Source organism: Vicugna pacos, chromosome 11 (genome assembly GCF_048564905.1).
Source record: "Vicugna pacos chromosome 11, VicPac4, whole genome shotgun sequence".
Lineage (NCBI taxonomy): Eukaryota > Metazoa > Chordata > Mammalia > Artiodactyla > Camelidae > Vicugna > Vicugna pacos.
Window position 1 is genome coordinate 55,407,493 of NC_132997.1, and position 21,266 is coordinate 55,428,758.

Sequence of the window (21,266 nt, forward strand, 5' to 3'; positions counted from 1 at the left end):
CTGTCATGGCCCCTTTATAGTATGTTTCTTGATTTCAGTGCATGGTTACTGTTTTGAAGATGGTGCTATCATACCAGGTGTCCCTGAAGAGTTGTATTAGTATATACATTTTTAGATTTCTCATTGAGGTTGTTTCCGCTTCAGATATGCACCATAAACCTTGTGTTTTTCTGTGAAAGTTGCCTACTTTGGCAAAGCATGATTTAATTTTTCTTTCAAATGCCATACTAATACTATGCCATATTTCATCTTTTTGACATTCTAATATAGCATCCAAGATTTTTCCTGCGGTCTCTCACTCTCCAATCTAGATTATATCACTAACAATCTGTGAATAGATTTAATATAGCACTTAATTTACAGAATTGCAAATTCTTCTTTGTCTGCCCTTCTCACTGTACTTAAATCCTCTGGGAAGAGAGGCAGTGTATCTTCTTAACTGCTGCTTCTAACATTTCTAGCACAGCAAAATTTATATTGAATAAGAAATAGATGTATGCACAGAATAACGAAGGATTTTCTATCAGCTTGTTTTTTCCAACACAGTTTCCAGAATCATTTCATAGTTAGGTATTGTTAATTACCTGAATATTTGATCTAAATATAAATATTTTTAAATACTTAGTCCTACTTCAAACTATGGTAATTTTATTATCTTACTGTATTGGTCAACCTCAAGGGTTGTTCTCTATTTACATTATATCAGGTTAAATATGTTTTCTAGGCTTTCAAGTTTGTCCATAATCATTGTCTACCTTCATTATGCAAATGTAGTTCTCTAATTTTTGACATTTTCTCTAGTCCTGTCCTTATAGGGACTTTAAAGGCATACACTTATATTTTTTCCTTTGGGAAAAACAGATTGCCAATACCCTCTCTTGTCAACCCTTTTAACATAGTGTATGACAATCTGTTACGCAATTAATGATATATCTTTATTTTGTTTATAATTTCAAGTGTTTTAATTTTGTCATCTCCACCAGAGGATATTGATTAATTTCCATAATACCATTGATAAAATTTGATTTCTGTTATATTTTCAGCTTTATTCTTATAGATGAACAAATTTAAAAATATCTACTACCCACCATCTATGTCTATTACAGTTTAACAGGAAACTATAATTATAGACTCAAAATTCTTGAATAATGCTACATAGACTTTTAATTATTTGGAAAAGTAGTTTTTGTTACAATTTCAAGGATAGAGACACTTTGCATGAATTATCTCATTGTGTACCATGTGTGGCATAAGTATATATTTTTTTAGTTTTAGAAAAAGTAAAAAAGATCTAGAATTAAACTCTTATTCAATATTGAAAGAACTCCACATTAGACACATAGAAGCCTCTGTTCCAAAAACACTACCATTATGACTACTCAAATATATTTTGGAACCATATTTCTCTAATTGCTACAGTAAATAAATTATTTTAAATGATTTTGTAACTTTAAGGGTATTCTGTTTTTTAGAGAAGCCTCAAAATGTCCCCCTCCCGAAATCCCTGCTCCTTGGTATACCTACTCTTAATCAGCTTAATCCTACACTATATCGGTATTAGTCTATATGAACAATAGAATACAGCAGAAGTGACAACATGTCCCCTCCACAATCAATTATTAAAAAATTATACAGATTCCATCTTAATCTCTTTCTCTCTCATTTTCTTTCTGTCTAGGGAAAACCGTAAGTATTAGTTTCCTAATGCTGCTGTTAAAAACTATCAGAAATAGAGTGGCTTAAAACAATACAGTTATTTAAAGTTCTAGAGGTTAAAATTCCAATATTAGTCTTATAAAATTAAGGATTGATTCCTTCTGAAGGCTCCAAGGGGGAATCTATTTCTTGCCTTTTCTAGCTTCAGAGGCTTCCCAGATTCCTTAGTTACAGGTGTACCACTCTTTGCTACTGTGGTCACATTGCCTTCTTTCTCTGGCTGTAACTCAATTGTTTCCTTCTTATTATGACCGTATGATTACACTGTTTCGCCTGGATTATCCAGGACAATTTTCCCATCTCAAGATTCTTCTCTTAATCACTGGGAAAATCCCTTTTGCTTTGAAAAGTAACAAATGTATAGGTTGGATATCTTTGGGAGACTATTATTCTGTCTATCACATGATGCGATGATCAGCTTTACGGAGGGGCCTATGTGACAAGGAACTGAAGCTTGCATCCAATGACCACATGTGTGTTCGAAATCAAATACTCCAGCCCCAGTCAGGTTTTCAGAGACCACAGCATCTGCCTAAAGTTAAAATGATCCTCATGAGACACCTTGAATGAGAAGCAATCAGCTAAGATACTTCTGAATTCTTAACCCTCAGAAGATATTAGATAATAATGGTTGGTTGTCTCAAGCTATTAAATTTGTGGTAATTTGTTGTATCAATAGATAATAAACCCCTAAAATGCTGAGGGACAGTTGTTCTTTGGTTAAAATCATCAACTTTAGATATTTTTCTGGGGTAAAAAATCTTTAGGTCAATTTTCAATGTGATATTTCATCAGAATTCACTGTTTCATTCAGTGTTTTCTGAACATTTTATGTAATTAAATTAGGATGCCAAATTATTGAATTCATTTATGAGTGTGTCCTTATATTATTCCAACCAAAACCAAAACTTCAATAAAATTCATATTAGCAAAAAAGTAAAATAAAAAAATATTAGTTTAAATTCTATCCACAAACAATTATACTTGATGCCAAATCATTTTTGTTTTTCTGATGACAAAAATATGAAACTTTCTTGTTATATTTTAAAACATATATCAATATATTAAGAACAAAATTAAAGTCTATAATTTAATAAGCAGGAAATAATCTTCGATGCACATTACCCTCCTCAGTGTGGGTGAGCATTATCCAAACCTTTGAGATCCCAAGTAGAATAAAATGCTGGGTAAGAAAGAATTCTTTTTCTCTGCCAGAAAGTCTTCAAGTTGGGAGATTGGTCTTCTCCTGCCTATTTTTTTGAGCATTTTTAATTGATTTATAGTCATTTTACAATGTTGTGTCAAATTCCAGTATAGAGCACAATTTTTCAGTTATACATGAACATATATATTCATTGTCACATTTTTTAATCTCTCAGCTACCATAAGATCTTGTGTATATTTCCCTGTGCTACACCGTATAATCTTGTTTATCTATTTTACAATTTTGAAATCCCGTCTATCCCTTCCCACCCTCCGCCCCCTTGGCAACCACAAGTCTGTATTCTCTGTCCATGAGTCTATTTCTGTCCTGTATTTATGCTTTGTTTTTGTTTGTTTGTTTGTTTTTGTTTTTGTTTTTTAGATTCCACATATGAGCGATCTCATATGGTATTTTTCTTTCTCTTTCTGGCTTACTTCACTTAGAATGACATTCTCTAGGAGCATCCATGTTGCTGCAAATGGCATTATGTTGTCGGTTTTAATGGCTAAGTAGTATTCCATTGTATAAATATACCACACCTTCTTTATCCAGTCACCTGTTGATGGACATTTAGGCTGTCTCCATGTCTTGGCTATTGTAAATAGTGCTGCTATGAACATTGGGGTGCAGGTGTCATCCTAAAGTAGGGTTCCTTCTGGATATAAGCCCAGGAGTGGGATTCCTGGGTCATACGGTAAGTCTATTCCTAGTCTTTTGAGGAATCTCCACACTGTTTTCCACAGTGGCTGCACCAAACTGCATTCCCACCAGCAGTGTAGGAGGGTTCCCCTTTCTGCACAGCCTCTCCAGCATTTGTCATTTATGGATTTTTGAAAGACGGCCATTCTGACTGGTGTGAGGTGATACATCATTGTAGTTTTGATTTGCATTTCTCTGATAATTAGTGATATTGAGCATTTTTTCATGTGCCTATTGATCATGTGTATGTCTTCCTTGGAGAATTGCTTGCTTCGGTCTTTTGCCCATTTTTGGATTGGGTGTTTGGTTGTTTCTTAATAAGTTGTATGAGCTGCTTATATATTCTGAAGATCAAGCCTTTGTCAATTTCATTTACAAAAATTTTCTCCCATTCTGTAGGTTGTCTTCTTGTTTTACTTATGGTTTCCTTTGCTGTGCAGAAGCTTGTAAGTTTCATTAGGTCCCATTTGTTTATTCTTGCTTTTATTTCTATTGCTTGAGTAGACTGTTCTAGGAGAAAATTTTTGAGATGTATGTCAGATAATGTTTTGCCTATATTTTCCTCTAGGAGGTTTATTGTATCTTGTCTTATGTTTAAGTCTTTGATCCATTTTGAGTTGATTTTTGTGTATGGTGTAAGGGAGTGTTCTAGCTTCATTGCTTTACAGGCTGCTGTCCAGTTTTCCCAACAACATTTGCTGAAGAGACTGTCTTTATTCCATTGTATATTCTTGCCTCCTTTGTTGAAGATTAGTTGACCAAAAGTTTGTGGGTTCATTTCTGGGCTCTATATTCTGTTCCATTGGTCTATATGTCTGTTTTTGTACCAATACCATGCTGTCTTGATGACTGTAGCTCTATAGTATTGTCTGAAGTCTGGGAGAGTTATTCCTCCAGCCTCTTTCTTTCTCTTCAGTAATGCTTTGGCAATTCTAGGTCTTTGATGGTTCCATATAAATTTTATTATGATTTGTTCTAGTTCTGTGAAATATGTCCTGGGTAATTTGATAGGAATTGCATTAAATCTGTAGATTGCCTTGGGCAATGTGACCATTTTAACAATATTGATTCTTCCAATCCAACAGCATGGGATGTCTTTCTGTTTTTTAAAGTCTTCTTTAATTTCTTTCATCAATGTTTTATAGTTTTCTATGTATAATTCTTTCACCTCCTTGGTTAGATTTATTCCTAGGTATTTTATTACTTTGGGTGCTATTTTAAAGGGGATTGTTTCTTTACTTTCTTTTTCTGTTGATTCATCATTAGTGTAAAGAAATGAAACTGATTTTTGAACATTAATTTTGTAACCTGCTACCTTGCTGAATTCTTCGATCAGCTCTAGTAGTTTTTGTGTGGACCTTTTAGGGTTTTCTATATATAGTAACGTGTCGTTGTCATATAGTGATACTTTTACCTCTTCTTTTCCAGTTTGGATCCCTTTTATTTTCCTCTCTTGCCTGATTGCTGTGGCTAGGACTTCCAAGACTATGTTGAATAGGAGTGGTGATAGTGGGCATCCTTGTCTTGTCCCAAATTTTAGTGGGAAGCTTTTGAGTTTTTCACCATTGAGTACTATGCTGGGTGTAGGTTTGTCATATATAGCTTTTATGATGTTGAGATATGTTCCCTCTATACCCACTTTGGTGAGAGTTTTTATCATAAATAGGTGTTGAATTTTATCAAATGCTTTTTCTGCATCTGTTGAGATGATCATGTGCTTTTTGTCCTTTCTCTTGTTGATGTGATGTATTACATTGATTGATTTGCGTATGTTGAACCACCATTGTGTCCCTGGGATGAACCCCACTTGGTCATGATGTATAATCTTTTTTATGTGCTGTTGGATTCTATTTGCTAATATTTTGGTGAGGATTTTGGCATCTATGTTCATCAGTGATATTGGCCTGTAATTCTCTTTTTTGGTAGTGTCTTTGCCTGGTTTTGGTATCAGGGTGATGGTCACTTCATAGAATGAGTTTGGGAGTATTCTCTCCTTTTCGATCTTCTGGAAGAGTTTCAAAAGGACTAGTATGAGTTCTTCTTTGTATGTTTGGTAGAATTCCCTGGTGAAGCCATCCGGTCCTGGACTTTTATTTGTAGAGAGGATTTTAATTGCTATTTCCATTTCCTTTCTAGTGATTGGATTGTTCAAGTGGTCAGTTTCTTCTTGATTCAGTCTTGGTGGACTGTACATTTGCAGAGACTTGTCCATCTCCTCTAGGTTATCCAGTTTGGTTCCATATAGTTTTTCATAATATTCTCATATGATATTCTGCATTTCTACTTTATTTGTAATTTCTCCATTTTCCTTTCTTATTTTGCTAATTTGTGCTCTCTCTTTTTTCTTTGTGAGTTTCACCAGAGGTTTATTGATTTTATTTACTTTTTCAAAAAACCAGCTTTTGGTTTAATTGATTTTTCTATGGTTTTTTTAATCTCTATTTTATTTATTTCCTCCCTGATCTTTATAATTTCCTTCCTTCTGCTGACTTTTGGGTTTTTTTGTTCTTCTTTTTCTAGTTCTTTTAGTTACTGTGTTAAATTGTTTATTTGAGATTGTTCATCTTTTCTGAGGAAGGTCTGTATCGCTGTAAACTTCCTTCTTAGCACTGCCTTTGCTGTGTCCCATAAATTTTGTGTGGTTGTGCTTTCATTTTAATTTGTCTCAAGGTATTTTTTAATTTCAGCTTTGATTTCCTCATTGACCCATTGTTTTTTTAATAGCCTATTGTTTAATCTCCATGCTTTCCTTTTTTTGCCCTCTGTTTCTCTGTTGTTGATTTCTAGTTTCATGGCATTGTGGTCAGGAAAGAAGCTTGAGATAACTTCTCTCTTCTTAAAGTTGTTGAGGTTTCTTTTGTGCCCAAGTATATGATCAATCCTAGAAAATGTTCCATGTGCACTTGAAAAGAATGTATATCCTATTTGGGGGGTTGGGGGTGTAATGCTCTGAAAATATCCACCAAATCTAATTTTTCTATTGTATTATTTAGTTTCTATGTTGCCTTATTTATTTTCTGTCTGGAAGATCTGTCTAGTGATGTTAATGCAGTGCTAAAATCTCCAACTATGATTGTATTCCCATCAATATCCCCCTTTATCTCTGTTAGTAGTTGTTTTATGTATTTAGGTGCTCCTATATTGGGTGCATATATATTAACGAGTGTAATATCCTCATCTTCTATCACTCCTTTAATCATTAGAAAATGTCCTTCTTTATCTTTCTTTATGGCCTTTGTTTTAAAGTCTATTGTGTCTGAAATTAGTACTGCAACACCTGCTTTTTTGGCTTTTCCATTTGCATGGAATATCCTTTTCCATCCTTTCACTCTTAGTCTATATGTGTCCTTCTCCCTAAAGTCTCTTGTATGCAGCATATTGAAGGTTCTTGCTTTATTATCCAGTCTACCACTCTGTGTCTTTTGACTGGAGCATTTAGTCCATTAACATTTACAGTAATTAATGATAGATGTGTGTTCATTGCCATTTTGAACTTATCTTTGCAGTTGATTTGATATTTCCCCTTTGTTCCTTTCCTCTTCCTTTTGTGGTTTGGTAATTTTTCTTTGTATTATCATGGATTTTATTTAGTTTTTGTGACTCCCTTGTAAGTTTTTGGCTTGTGGTTACCCTTTTCTGTAAGTCTGTTAGCCCATTACTGTATCTCAAACCCATCCTACCAAAAACAAAAAATTTTTTAAAAGGAAGAAAAAAATACTCTATATTTTCTTGCTTCCCTCTCCCACTCTTAATGATTTAGATGTCTTCTTTTACAATTTTGTGTTTATTTTATTTGTAATTCATCAGTTATCACCTTTCCAGTCATAAGTTTCTCATTTCTGTAGCATCCTAATACTTTTCTATTTAGAGTAGACCTTTCAGTATTTCTTTTAGCATGGGTTTAGTGTTGCTAAACTCTTGTAGCTTTTTCTTGTCTGTGAAATTCTTTGTCTCTCCTTCCATCCTAAAGGATAGCCTTGCTGGATAAAGTATCCTAGGCTGCATCTATTTTTCATTTAGGACTTTGAATATATCTTGCCACTCCCTTCTGGCCTGTAGTGTTTGTGTAGAGAAATCAGCTGAGAGCCTTATGGGGGTTCCCTTGTAAATCACTCTTTGCTTTTCTCTTGCTATCTTTAGGATCATTTCTTTATCCTTGACTCTGGCCATCTTGATTATGATATGTCTTGGTGTGGGTCTGTTTGGGTTCTTCCTGTTTGGGACCCTTTGAACTTCCTGTACTTGGATATCTGATTCCTTCTTTAAGTTTGGGAAGTTTTCAGTCATGATTTCTTCAAATACCTTTTCAACCCCCTTTGTTCTTTCTTCCCTTTCTGGGACCCCTATTAGGCGTAGATTGGCATGCTTTATATTATCCCATAGGTCCCTTATGTTATTTTATTTGTTTATCTTGCAGTTGTTCTGATTGGGTGCTTTCTGTTGTCCTGTCTTCTAGGTCACTTATTCGTTCGCTGCTTTATCTAGTCTACTTTGCACAGCCTCTATATCAGTTCTCATCTCAGCCAGTGTGTTTACCGATTCTACTTGGCTCTTCTTTATAGCTTCAATTTCATTTTTGACACATTTTATATCTCTAAACACTATCTCTTTTAGTTCCTTCAATACTTTGATCACTCTTTTTTTTGAAATCTTGATCTAGTAGGCTATCAATGTCTATTTCATTGATTGTTATTTCAGGGGATTTCTCTTGTCCTTTTAATTGGGAATGGTTTCTCTGCTTCTTCATCTTGCTCATATCTCTCTGGCACTGTGGCTTATGGAGTATCAGTTATCTATTGTGGTCCTTAAAGGAGTTTATTTATTTTTCTATCTAATGCCTATGTAGGAATAAAACTTAAAATAAAAAAGGAGAGATAGAGAAAGAGAATTTTAAAAGAAGGGAGAAAAAAAGGCTTGAAAACAGTATGTAATTATAGAAGGGCAATTTGTATCAGACTAGCATTAGAGTTGAGATGTCTTTTTAAGAAACCCTTAAAAAAAAGGAAAAAAGATCAAAAAACGGTATTCGAAATCTATATATAATCAATAACAGGAGATCAAAACCAAAAGAAATGAAAATGAAATCAGGTGGATTTTTTAAAAAATAATAATGTAACTACTTTTAAAGAAAAATTTTAAAGGAATTGAAACTAGAAGCATATACAATTGTTTAGAAAGTAAAAGTTAAAAAGGTAATAAAAAATAGAACAGATAAAAAAAGATATGATAGAGAATTTTGAAAAAGGGGAGGAAAAAAGGTTTGAAAACAGTGTATAATGAATAATTGAAGAGCAAGTTGAAGCACAATAGCAATCGGGTTGAGATGTCTCTTAAAAACGTTTAAAAAAGGAGAAAGGAGGGGAAAAAAATTGAAACCTATGTATAATCAATAACAGGAGATCAAAACCAAGAGAGATAAAAATGACATGATGTGGTTTTTTTTAAATGATAATATTTTAACAGAAAAATTTAAAAGGGATTAAAACTAGGAGGATATATAATTGTTTAAAAAGTAAAAATTAAAAAGGTAATAGAAAATACAACAGGTAAAACAGATTTTTAAAAAAGGGGTGTGTGAGATGGTGTTCTCCTGGAGACTGTGTGCTGTTAATGAGAAGTCTTTCTGTCTTCACCCTGTTTCACGATCTCAGCCTGCTGTTTCCAGAGGCCCTCTGTTGGTGCCCTCCTCTGTGCTGCTCCCAGTGCCTGTCGGCAAGCAGATCGCGCCCCCTCCCAGCACAGCATTCCTGCTGGAAAGGTGGGGGGCCACCCGCCGTCTCCTGACGCTGGTCGCTCCGTGACTTCAGCCGCTGCGTGCTCTGCCCTGGGTCGGCGCTCCACAGGCGGGCCCTGGGAAGACCACGGAACAGCCCCTCCCCTGCTCCAGGCTAAAAGTCAGCTCCTTGTTTGTCCTGGCAGCGTGAACTTTGCGAGGCACCAGGGTGGAAGGATCCTATCTGACTCGGGCTGCAAACAAATCACTGTCTGGCCTTTGATGCTGCCGAGCCCCAAGGCGCAGATTCAGGTTTCACCCTGGCCCCTACCTGGGTGCCAAGTGCTGGAGGATATGGCGGCCGTGCCTGAGTCCCGCCTCTCCTCTCCTCGCTGAAAACCTTCCATGGGTTTTCAGAGATGGGGGTATGTACCCTTCCCCCAGGGTGCATACAGCTGTTCTGTTTTATGGCGGGCCCAGGTCGTTCTGCCCTGGGCACCCACTCATCCACATTGCGCAGCCCCCTGTAGTCCTCCGGGGCTGCCTCAGTGCAGCCGACCCCGTCTTCCGCCTGGCTTGGGCAGCCTGTCCCGGCCTCCAGCTGCCAGCTCGGGTCTCGGGCTGGGTGTCGCAGGGACCCTCTGTGCCCGATTAACTTAATTTTGCAGGTCAAGGGCTGCTCTGTACAGATCCAAGCCTCGGAGGCTCCCCCTCTGGCCTCACGCACGGTTGGAGAGGGGGAGACCCAGCGAATGAGCGCTAGTCCTCCTTTGCTGCTCCCTCCCCGAGGGACCAGTCCCGCACTGTTTTGCCTTTTGTCTTTCTTTTTTTTTTCCCTTTCTCTTACCAGATTTTTGGCGTCTTTGTCTTTCGAAGAGGACAATGTTCTTTCGGAGTTCTGCAGGTGCTCTGGTTGGCTGAGTGGGTCTGTGAATGTGAGTCTTGGTGTATCTGTGGGAGAGGGTGAGCCATGAGTGTCCTACTACTCCGCCATCTTGGCCTCGTCTCTTCTCCTGCCTTTGGACTCAGACTAGAAATTTCATCACTGACTCTCCCACGGCTCCAGTTTACTGACTGCAGATCTTGGACTACTCAACCTACTCAAGGAATCACATGAGCCAGTTCCTTATAGAACTTATAGAACATCTCTGTATGTGTATGTGTATTTGTATATGTTTATCTCCTATTAGTTCTGTTTTTCTGGAGAACCCAGATTAATAAAACACTGACATGAGACTGGTATTTAAATATAGGCAAAACTTCTACCAGTGGTACAAAATTTTGATAACTATTGCTTTACTTTTTAATAAGTACATTAAGTAAACCTGAAATTGAAAATAAGTCAAATTAATCTGAAAGAACAGCTGTCTGATCTAAATTAAAAATCTAAATAGTGAAATAGGAAAATTCAGTACTTTTTCATTAAACATGAAGTTTCATTTGTTGAGCTCATTTCAGGCAAAAAAAAAATTTTTATTGCAAAAATTAAAGACAATAATTGCCCAATAAGATAAACAAAATAGTAGTTGAACCTGCCCATTTCATATTTCATATGAACATAACACAATTTTTCACATTTCCTATTGGTACTTCCAGGTAGCAATTAGCAGCTTCTTGTGTCTTACAGGTTCCAGCAAAGATAATGGCACACTTGATTGGTATCCCAATTGGCTGACAGAAGCAGCAGTATCAAATAGCTACTCCTACTTACTCATACCTTCAGTTATCACTTTCTATTGAAAGAAAAGTGTTGTTACCTTGGAGCTATATGTACATAGATTAGAAATTTAAAGTGGAGGTCAAACAAATGTACCTCAGCTTATTTAAGTAATACTATTAATAACAATAAGTAAAATTAGTAATACATTAATAATATCTACTTAAACTTCTTTAATAACAGTAGCATCTTTTATATAAGATCATATGATATATTTCACAAATTAAGGAATTCGGGTAATAGACATTAACCAGGACTTAGCACAAACAGAATTTATGATCATCTTACATACAAAGGAATACAATTTAAAGAACTGCCAGGACAAAATGGGAAACTGTATTAACAAGATACAGGGATGGTACCTGTAAAATGCAACTGCAGATACACATCAGGTACTGGAGTTAGGGACTAGAAGGATTCTGGGGCATCTAACCTGTTGCATACTTCTTGTTTTAGCTATGCTCTGTACATCTGCAGCAGTTTTTCTTCTCTTTAAAGACAGTCTTTTTTTACCTATTTTCAAACTGCATCACAGTAATTGGACACTTCATTGTTTCAAAGACTGAGTATCTAAGTTTCAGCCATGCAGGTAGACTCATTGGCTGTCTTTTAGTGCATATTTCATATTCCTGGGAGAGAATATCTGATAATTAAAATCACAGGTCGGTGTGTGTGCTCACCCCTGTTTAGCTACCAATGCCCAGGTCAGGAGTTTGGGACCACACTCTGCATGTGTGACCAATGACTGAGAATCAAGCTGCATTCTCAAAAGAAAAAGGGATATTTTGTGGACTGGATACACACTGTAAATAGTACTATCTATAAATGCAAGGACATTGAAGGGAATTTAAAATTACATTGTATTTATTAAATAGATCTCTCAGAACTTTAAATCCTGTTTTTCAGAACTAAGTGTGCCATTAAAAATGTCTATGAATTTCATAGGCATGAGTATAATTGAACCTAAAATAGTGAAATGTGATCCTTTACTAATATAGAAATAATCGCTATAGTCCATATGGGCTCAGAAAAAAATTTTTGCAAAACCAATTTGGCTGCTTTCTTTGATATAATTAATAAAATGACAGTAAGAGTGGTATTATAGACAGCATATATAGTTAGGATTTGATCATGTCTTCTAAAATAGTTTTGTAGCGAACATAGACAGAATGTGTAAACAAAAAACGAACTTTAACAAATATTTTTTGTTTGCTTTTTGTTTTTTGTTATTTAGCTGACTGATGGAGATCTCTGTTCATCTGTAAAATTGGTGAGTTTTCTTTTACATCAGTCATTCATGAGTTATAATTATAACTTGTATTTTACAATTAAAATTGTGAAGAAAATAAATCTTATATTTAGGATTAATCCTGAAAAGACTATGTGGCTTTAAAAAAAAAATAGTGGTGTCTTGAAAATGGCCAATAATGAATGTAAATTTAGTTGCTATGCCACAATGACAGGGCAACTATGCAATTTTTTGTTCATTAAAAAATCCATTCATGCTGATATTCTTTCACTTATTGAAAAGATAGCCAAGACAGAAACTGAAACAAAGAGAAGCACTGACTTTTCCTGCTTAATTCAACACTTTAACTTATCATCTCCTTTCAGCTTCTTTATTTCTTTTCCATAAATTTTTTTTATGGAAGTTACCTTGTCTTTAATTAAAACGGCACAGACAATATTAAACAGTCAAAGAAAACTTTATTCAAGATTATTGCAATAGGGGAGGAAGTCCAATACTAAGTCTGAACTTAACTCCACCTCAGTGGTAGTGGTACAATTTTAAGGCTGGAGTGAGCAAGTGGAAAAGTACTGGAGAATGTGTGGCCATTTGGATTTGATCATTAGCTTTATCTTTATGACAGGAAGTGGTTTTACAACTTGGAATAAGGAGCACCCATCAAAGTTAGGCTCCTACCCTCCAACAGAAACTAGGAGATGGGTGTATTGTCTCCTTTGATAATTGTATTTCAAAGAGATGGCCCCCAGGTCCTTAAGAAAGACATTCCCAGATTGTAAAACTAGCAAGAGACTGGTCTCATTCATCTCAAAGAAGCAGAGAAAAAATGTACAATTATGGGTTTTCTAGAATAAAAGCTCTAAGAAATGGGAAATTAAGAGCCTACAGTCAAGAAGATTCTAAATGTAGTCTAAAATGGCTAAAATGAAGTCAAGTTATGGAGAACATTACAGTCTTCTGGGTCATAGGATTGAAGAAGGGTACACTAAGGACTTCATCTTCATGTTCAACTTTTAATTTAAAATGTAGCTAAAAGTGGAAAAAAAGGTTAAATTTGTTAAAGCTTTGAGATGTTGATTATATTATTCATTTATGATCATTTTAGTATTAACTATTATATGTTTACAGTATTACAAATATTTAATATTATAATTCCTCCCCAGCTATAAAAAAGAATGAAATTCTGCCATTTGCAGCAATGTGGATAGACCTAGAGAATAGTGTGCTTAACGAAACAAGTCAGAGAAAAGACAAATACTGTATGACATCACTTATATGTGGAATCTAAAAATAATACAAACAAATGTACATGCAAAACAGAAACAGATTCATAAATATAGGAAACAAACTAGTGGTTACTAGGGGGAAGAGGGAGGGAAGAGGGGCAAACTAGGGGTATGGAATTAAGAGGCACAAACTAATAGTAATTACATTATAGGCATTATTTTATAATAACTTTTAATGGAGTATAATCTGTAAAAATACTGAATCACAATGCTGTATACTTGAAACTAATATATTGTGAATCAACTATACTTCAATTAAAAAAAATAAATGCCATGTTCAAATTGTAAAACAAAAATTTATAATTTCCATTGTAAACTTAATAAAATGGGCTCATCCTATTCTGATAGATATTTTGTAAATATTTCATAGTTATAAACAATCTATATAAATTTATATTGTATTTAATTTTGTCACATAGTATCTGGGGAAATTCATTTGGCTATTTGACATTCAGAAATAATACTATTAAAGGCAATTATCATGTCTTACGTACTTTCTATGGGAAGCTTCTACAATAAGAACTTAACCAGCATCGTCTCATTTAATCACTGTAATAAATATTATCACAGACTTACAAATGAGAGATAAATTAAGGCTTGTCCAAGGATACAAAGGTAATACAAAGAATTATCTCACTCATCATCAGTGCTTTTGACTACACAGTACCCTGTCTCCAGACTCCACCTTCTCCCCTTTCTAACAACTGACTTCTCCATTAAGCATCTTAAACATATATTTTAGCCCAGTCCATGACAAACACGTTTGAATTCTAGGCAATTAAATTATTAAATCATGCTTCTTAATCCTGAAAGCATTATCTGTCTCAAAGAATAGGCTAATGTTTATCTTCATAACTTTTAAAAAGAATTAAATTCTAATTTTTGCTTAGCCACCTAAAGATAACTCATTGCATACTATAAAAAAATTGAGTATAAATTGAAAATGACACTTAAATTTCACTGCTTCATTAAAGAAGTAGACCTTATGCTATTTTATGTACAAGAAAATCATAAATCTTAAATTTAAAACATCCTACATTTAGATCATTTCAGAAAGACATGCAGGATGGTGAGGCAATTAGCATATGATCTAGACAATCTAACCTTTTTATGTTAATGCTATGGACATACTCCAGGTAAGACTCACAGCTGCAGTCAGCATTCCCTTCTTTTACTGGTGTAGCATCAGCAATCAAGTTTAAAACTGTGTAAGAGCCGAGCATTCTTTCCATGAATGAAAACAAAAGGCTTGGCTCTCAAATTTGCTGAATGGCAAATATTTGTTCTCTTGTTTGCTGATATAGATGAGAGAAAAGGTGTGTAGGTTAAAACACTGAGCAACTTCTTAGGGATTGTTAGGTATTATGAAATGCTTGAGAGCTGTTTGATGAACCATTATTCAGCAACATAACTATTTTAGAGTTACTAATGACTGAATGAGGACAGTAGGCAGTTTATGCTGGCATGCAGCAATCAGCAATGTGGTATTTATGTCTGAACAAATGTATTATGTACCCTCCAAGATGAAAAAGCAGATGGGAGCAGACTATGCAAGTGCTGGATAATGTATTTCATAAAAACAAGAAAAATATGATTTGTGAAGTGGATGTAAAAATATATTTGACCAGCAGTTGGAAATTTGGATGCGACACTTGGCTCAGCTGCCTACTACCAGTTCTTGAATCTTCAGTGTCCTCATTCAGAAGGCTGACTCACGAGGTGACTAGGAACAGTTCAGTGGTCCTGAGTCTTAGTACCTGTTCCGCCATTTACTTTTAAGTCTCAATAACTTTATCTTTTAAATAGTAAAACAATGGTCATTTTCTTGTAGAATAGCTTTGAGAATTAAATGAGATAATGTAGTGAAAGTACCCCACACAGTGCTCTGCTCTTGATAAATATTAGTCATTACCATTTGTTTAGTTTTTTCTGCATGTGTGATGGAGGTACTGTGGATTGAACCCAGGACCTCATGCATGCTAAGTGTGTGCTCTACTGTTGAGCTATTACCCTCCTCCGAGCTGTTACTATTTTTAATAGAGATGACAATCTTTCACCCAGGATCTAATAATATTTTGCATTCGGTCAAAGATAAAAATGGATTTTAATTTGGTTTATAATGTTAGGCAAATGTTGCGATGTAAATTTAAAAAACCATCATCTTGTTCAATTTCCATTTAGTTAAAGCCCCAGTATAGCTCAGTTTATTCAACTTTCCATGCTGTGGATCATGTATTCTCCTTAGGCAGTCTATTGCAATTTATGTCTGAATGTTATAAAATGTATATACCAAATTAGAACTTAAAAATACACTTGAATATAATGATTTTACTGTAATGAGCCCAGTTTTAGAAATAAAATTCTCTGTTGGCATACTCTGGTCAATTTAGCTCTTCTAATTAAATGATATTTTCTCCCTCACTGTTTATGAGGGGTTACTTCTGTAGTGTTCAGCAGCAGCAACTTTAACTAGGAGATGTAACTGGAATATTTAACTATCTTTTGATGCCCACCTTGAGTTCAAATAGCTAATATACCTCATATGGGGACCCAGATTGTTTATGCTGAGAACTAATTACTTGCACTAATAGTTACACATAAAATATTGATAAGGGGAATAAAAAAAGAAGAAAATGAAATGAAAAAAGTGAAAGACTATTTTCTTGTAAATATGATAATATTTAGAGTAACGTCCCTTGCTGACAAATGGAATACTTATGGAAAAGAAATTGAGACTTGATTCTAAGCCATTGAGAGGTTTTCTTAGACAAGTGACATAATCTGAGAGTTTTACTTGTTATAAGAAGAACCCCTTTGCATTTTGCCATGGATGGGGAAAGACACAATAATACCTCATATTCTAAATATTTCTGTAAGAGCCAACATACTCTATGTAAAAAAAAGAAAGAAAGAAAGAAAGAAAAAAGCATTATCTGGCACTTGCTGTTGCGGAAAGTCAGTGAATTATCCTTTTCCTTACCTCCAGGCTATCTTAATAAAGATCTAGAGTTAATTAATTAATTTAAGGGTTAAGAAATAAAACCATTTGCCAGGAATTAGCAGAGTTATTTAAACATCTGTGTCATGAAAAAGACATTTTATTTCATTCCACTAATGAGTTGACTTAAGAGCATTTAATGTATCTGTGTTCTTTAAGATTAATGAAATTAAGGAAATATGTTAAAGCATTCTTATTTCAGCATTATAAACATTTATTTTACATACAGTAGGGCAATCATTTTGCCATATTCTTAGATCTGCCCGTTTTCCTTCTCTCTTGCATAATTAAGTGTTGTTTTTAACATATGATCCTACAAACACAAGCATTTGTCCCTGGGCTGAGAATATTATGGGGAGAAAGACCAAGACAGTGTATAAGCATTTGTAATATATTTGTGCCAATTTTAGGGATGGTTACAATTTGTAGCACATTGACAAGGGTTTTACAAATTAATAACATTTTGGATTCCCTCTATATTCTAAGTTGATAAGCTTTTAATTTGCATATTGTAGCATTTGTACTATGTGGTACATAATTCTATGGGTCTTTTTTTTTGTACATACAGGTTTCCGTGTGAATATAAGTCTTCACTATTTTTGGTAAATACGTAGACATGGGATTGCTGGGTCATATGGCAAGTATATATTTACACTACAAGAAAATGTCAAAATGTTTTCCAAAGTGACTACCATTTTTCTTTCCCTCCACAAATGTATGTAAATCAGGTACTTATAACTGCACAAGCATTTGGTATTGTCAGAATAGGTATGTGATAGTATCTCATTGTTTTAATTTACAATTCTCTAATGACTACTGTTGTTGTACATATTTTTGCATGCTATTTACTATTATTTGGGGAAGTGTCAAGATATTTTGCTGATTTCTTTATTGGACTCTTTCTTATTGAGTAGTAAATTTTTGGATTTGTTATCATATGTGAAATTTGCAAACAATTATTCTCAGTTTATGTTTTTTTTCTTAACAGTATGTCACATAATAAAAGCTTTTAATTTTTTAGAAATTCAATTTCATTTTTAATAGATAACTGAAAACTTTAATGAGCACTTTAGCACAAATATTTCTCCTATATTTACTTCTAAAAGTTGTATAGTCACATTTTATACTTAGGTCTATGATCCATTGAGTTAATTTTTATGTAATTCGTAAGAGATGAGTGAGTTTTGTCATGTAAGTGTATTTACATTCAACTCTTCCAGCATGATTCGTTAAAATGGTTATCTGTTCTCCACTTACTTGGCTTCATTCTTAATTAAAACTCAGTTGACAATGTCTGTGTGTCTTTTTCCAAGCTCTGTGTTCTACTCTATTGTGCTGTGTCTACACTTTCACCAATACCATATTATTTTTGTTACTGTAGCTTTAGAGGTTTTCTGTTTTCTTCTATTATGTTGATTTCTGCTCTTCAACATTTTAACCATTATATTTGCTTTTGACATAATTTGCCCATGTTTTTTCCAGTTTCTTAAGGTACAAAACCAATTAGAAAATAAAGTAGAAAATATATTACTTTCACAGTAAAAATAATATATAACTATAAATTCTGTATTTAAAAAAATATTGGTTTTAAAAAAGATACGTTCCAGACTGTAACAGAGAAATCAAAATAGTTTTATTGTTGTATATATACAAAATAGAATTTCATAGATGGATAAACTTACTGAGTTGTGGCTACATATATCAACAGGAAGTTGTTTTTAAAGACATTATGTTAAGTAAAGCAAATTAAGACACGGGGGTTAGGAGGAAAACTAGCAGTCAGGAAGCTTATGGCTAGAGGTTTGGAAGATTATCAGTGCTAATAGAGGGCTGTTGGTAAAAATGCAGAAGCTGCAACAGCAGTGTTTGAGTTAGATATCCATGAATTTGCAGCCTCTTTCTACCTTTGGTTGGTAGTCATGAAATCAGTAGATTAGACATGGAAGAACAATGTCAGAGAAAAATAATAGATGGGTAATGAAAAGTTGTGAGGGGCTTTTATTTTTTCATGAATGAAAACAGAGATATAGAACTCCTTATTTGTATAATAATGTAACATTCACTGTTATAAGATTGTCACTTTTTTCAAAATGTTAGCATGTTACACTTTTTCATTTTAGTTTCAAAGATTCCCTGTGACACATTTCAAGCTGGTACTGTTATATAATTTTTATATGTCATGTGATCTGTTTCCTAGTTTGGTATTTACAGAGCTGTGACTAAAATCCAGGTCCAATTAACTTCTGGTGTTGTGAATTTATTTCACTTAGGCATGAAATCCAAAATTTCTCAACCTAAATCTGTCAAAATCTGACAAAATTGCATATCAACATTTCCCTTTTAAATATGCAGCATAATGTATTTGGATTTTTAATTAGCAATGTGTTGTCTGAAAAACAAACAAAAGTTTTATCCAAGAAATTTTTAAAAATCCTCTTTCTCTATCTACCATTTGGCATTACTCCTAAAAGATTAAAATTTCACTGTTAACAATCACATTTTATCAAAGTATAATAATTTATTCCTCTAATTCCCACCATATGTTGGTTGTTGCTATTCCCTATTTCTTCCCCTTCTTTCTGTAGGAGCTGAATGGCAAACTCTAAATTCAAATGTCCAGATAATGATATGTGTTGTCACTCAGCATTCTCTTGTTATGAGATAGACTTGTTATGAGATAATCTTGCTTCCTGGTACTGCAAGTTTTAGATGAAATGACCTCATTATTATAGAACATACTAATTCATCAGTTTTTAATTAATCACTTATTGTCTCACACACTCTTTTCTTCAATAACTGAGGTCAGTGTTTTTTGTAAAACACATGCATATCTTTTTTCAACAAGTAAAATAGAAAAAATACAAAAACACAGCAAAAATAGTTATTAAAAATCTCTGTACATGGCAGAATCTTTTTCTAGGAGTATCTGTGTGCATAAGCAGACAGATCAATAGACAGACACATGGATGGATGGATAGATGGATGGATGGGTGAGATTGAGCTCTCCCTACACTTACCTTTCCTGAAGATCTCATTCACTCCTCTAAATTCAAAGGCATTCACTTTATACAGACCCAAAATGTATATATGTCACTAAAATAATCATATTTTTCCTGTATTTGACCACTTCAACTACCAGTACGACCAACAGTTCTAAGTTCCCACTAGTATTTCTTCTGGACCATTTCAGTAGCTCTCTGGGCTCCCTCCTTCATCTCTTTCTCTCTTTGATGTTTCTCCACAGTGGTGAGAATTACCCATTAAACGTAGAAATTAGGCCTTTTTATCCCCATTCAAAACCCTAAAATAGCCTCCTGTCACATCTACAATAAAACACAGCTCCTTGCAAGGCCTGTTAGAGTCCTATATGATCTGTCCCTGAACTGTCTTTCTGAGAGCATCCTCAGACACTTCCCCTCCAGCCCACTCATATCCAGTCACACTGAACTCACTGTACATTGACCTAGGACGACCTTAGGTCATTTCTCCTCAGGGCCTTGGCACTTGCTCTTTCCTCCACCAAGAGTCTAAGCATGTATGACTCCTATATTTTAGATCTCTGCTAAAATATGACTGCAGAGAGGAATTACCTAGCCATCCTAAAGCAACCAGCTCTATTTTCTATCCCATACCCTAGTTCATTTCTCTTCATGACATTTATATTTACTGAAATTTATTTTGTATGACTATTTGCATAATTTTATTGAAAATATCCCCTGTGGAATGCAAACTCTGAGACTAGAGAATGTTTTCCTCTAAGTTGCAGTTTTATCTGCAACAACAGAGTGGCAGAAGGCATACAAGAAATATTTGTTGAATGCATGAATTCAAAGGTAGATTAATAAAATGAGAACTTGATGTGCATGTAATTTTAAAAATAAAAATATTGAATATAGTTTTAATTTAACTAAAATATAAATAAATTGAAATTAAAAGTATTGTTAAAATAGAGCTATAATTCTTTGTCAAAGGAGATGCTAGTCTCAAGATCCCTCTATGGTTTAAAAACTGTAATGGTTTTTTAATTGATTATTTAAGTCTCTATTCTATCAAGTGATATGTACTATTTCAAAATAAAATATGATGGCATCACTACACGAACTTTTATATTCAAATTCCCCTTCTTCCTATTTACTTTAGGTCATATAACTTTTACAAAATTAATTTTTAAAAAATTATTCTCTCCTCTGTATGCATAATGGTTACAGAAATTTAAACTGTGTGTATATGTGAATGGATTTATCTTTTAAATCATGGTTTTCTCTTTCTGAGTTGTTTATTTTCATCTTTTATCATCTATTTTATATCTGAATATACTTTCTTTTCCATTTGAAATATACTCTTCTTTTGGAACTTCATATTTTGTAAAGGAAATTTTTTGTCAATATTCCATAAAAATCACCTTCTTTCAATTTTGTCATTTTTTTCAAATTTCATTTACTATGACTTAGTCAAACCTATCCATTATATTAGTGCTGTTTTTATTATTTTGATTGTTTCGGTTTTTTACTTAGCTTTTATTTCTTTATTATTTTAGTTTGTATTTTATCCTTTATTTCTGCAAACATATTTTTCTTTATTCTACTATGCATGTATTTTTGAGATTTTTTTTTCTTACTTTCTTTTATTCTTTGTTTTTTTTTTTTAAGAATTTTATGCCTGTAATTCCACTGCCTCTGTGGTGAAT

At 34.1% G+C, this 21,266-nt stretch overlaps 1 long non-coding RNA gene across 2 annotated transcripts in view; it reads left to right on the forward strand.

Moving 5' to 3' along the window:
* LOC140699328 (uncharacterized) overlaps positions 1-17,423 on the forward strand; it is a 115,962-nt gene extending 98,539 nt beyond the window's left edge. For both annotated transcript variants that reach the window (XR_012077405.1, XR_012077404.1), the window contains exons 3-4: positions 12,284-12,319; positions 17,148-17,423. This is a non-coding gene — a long non-coding RNA (uncharacterized lncRNA). The remainder of the gene's footprint in view (positions 1-12,283; positions 12,320-17,147) is intronic.
* The last annotated feature ends 3,843 nt before the right edge of the window (positions 17,424-21,266 follow it).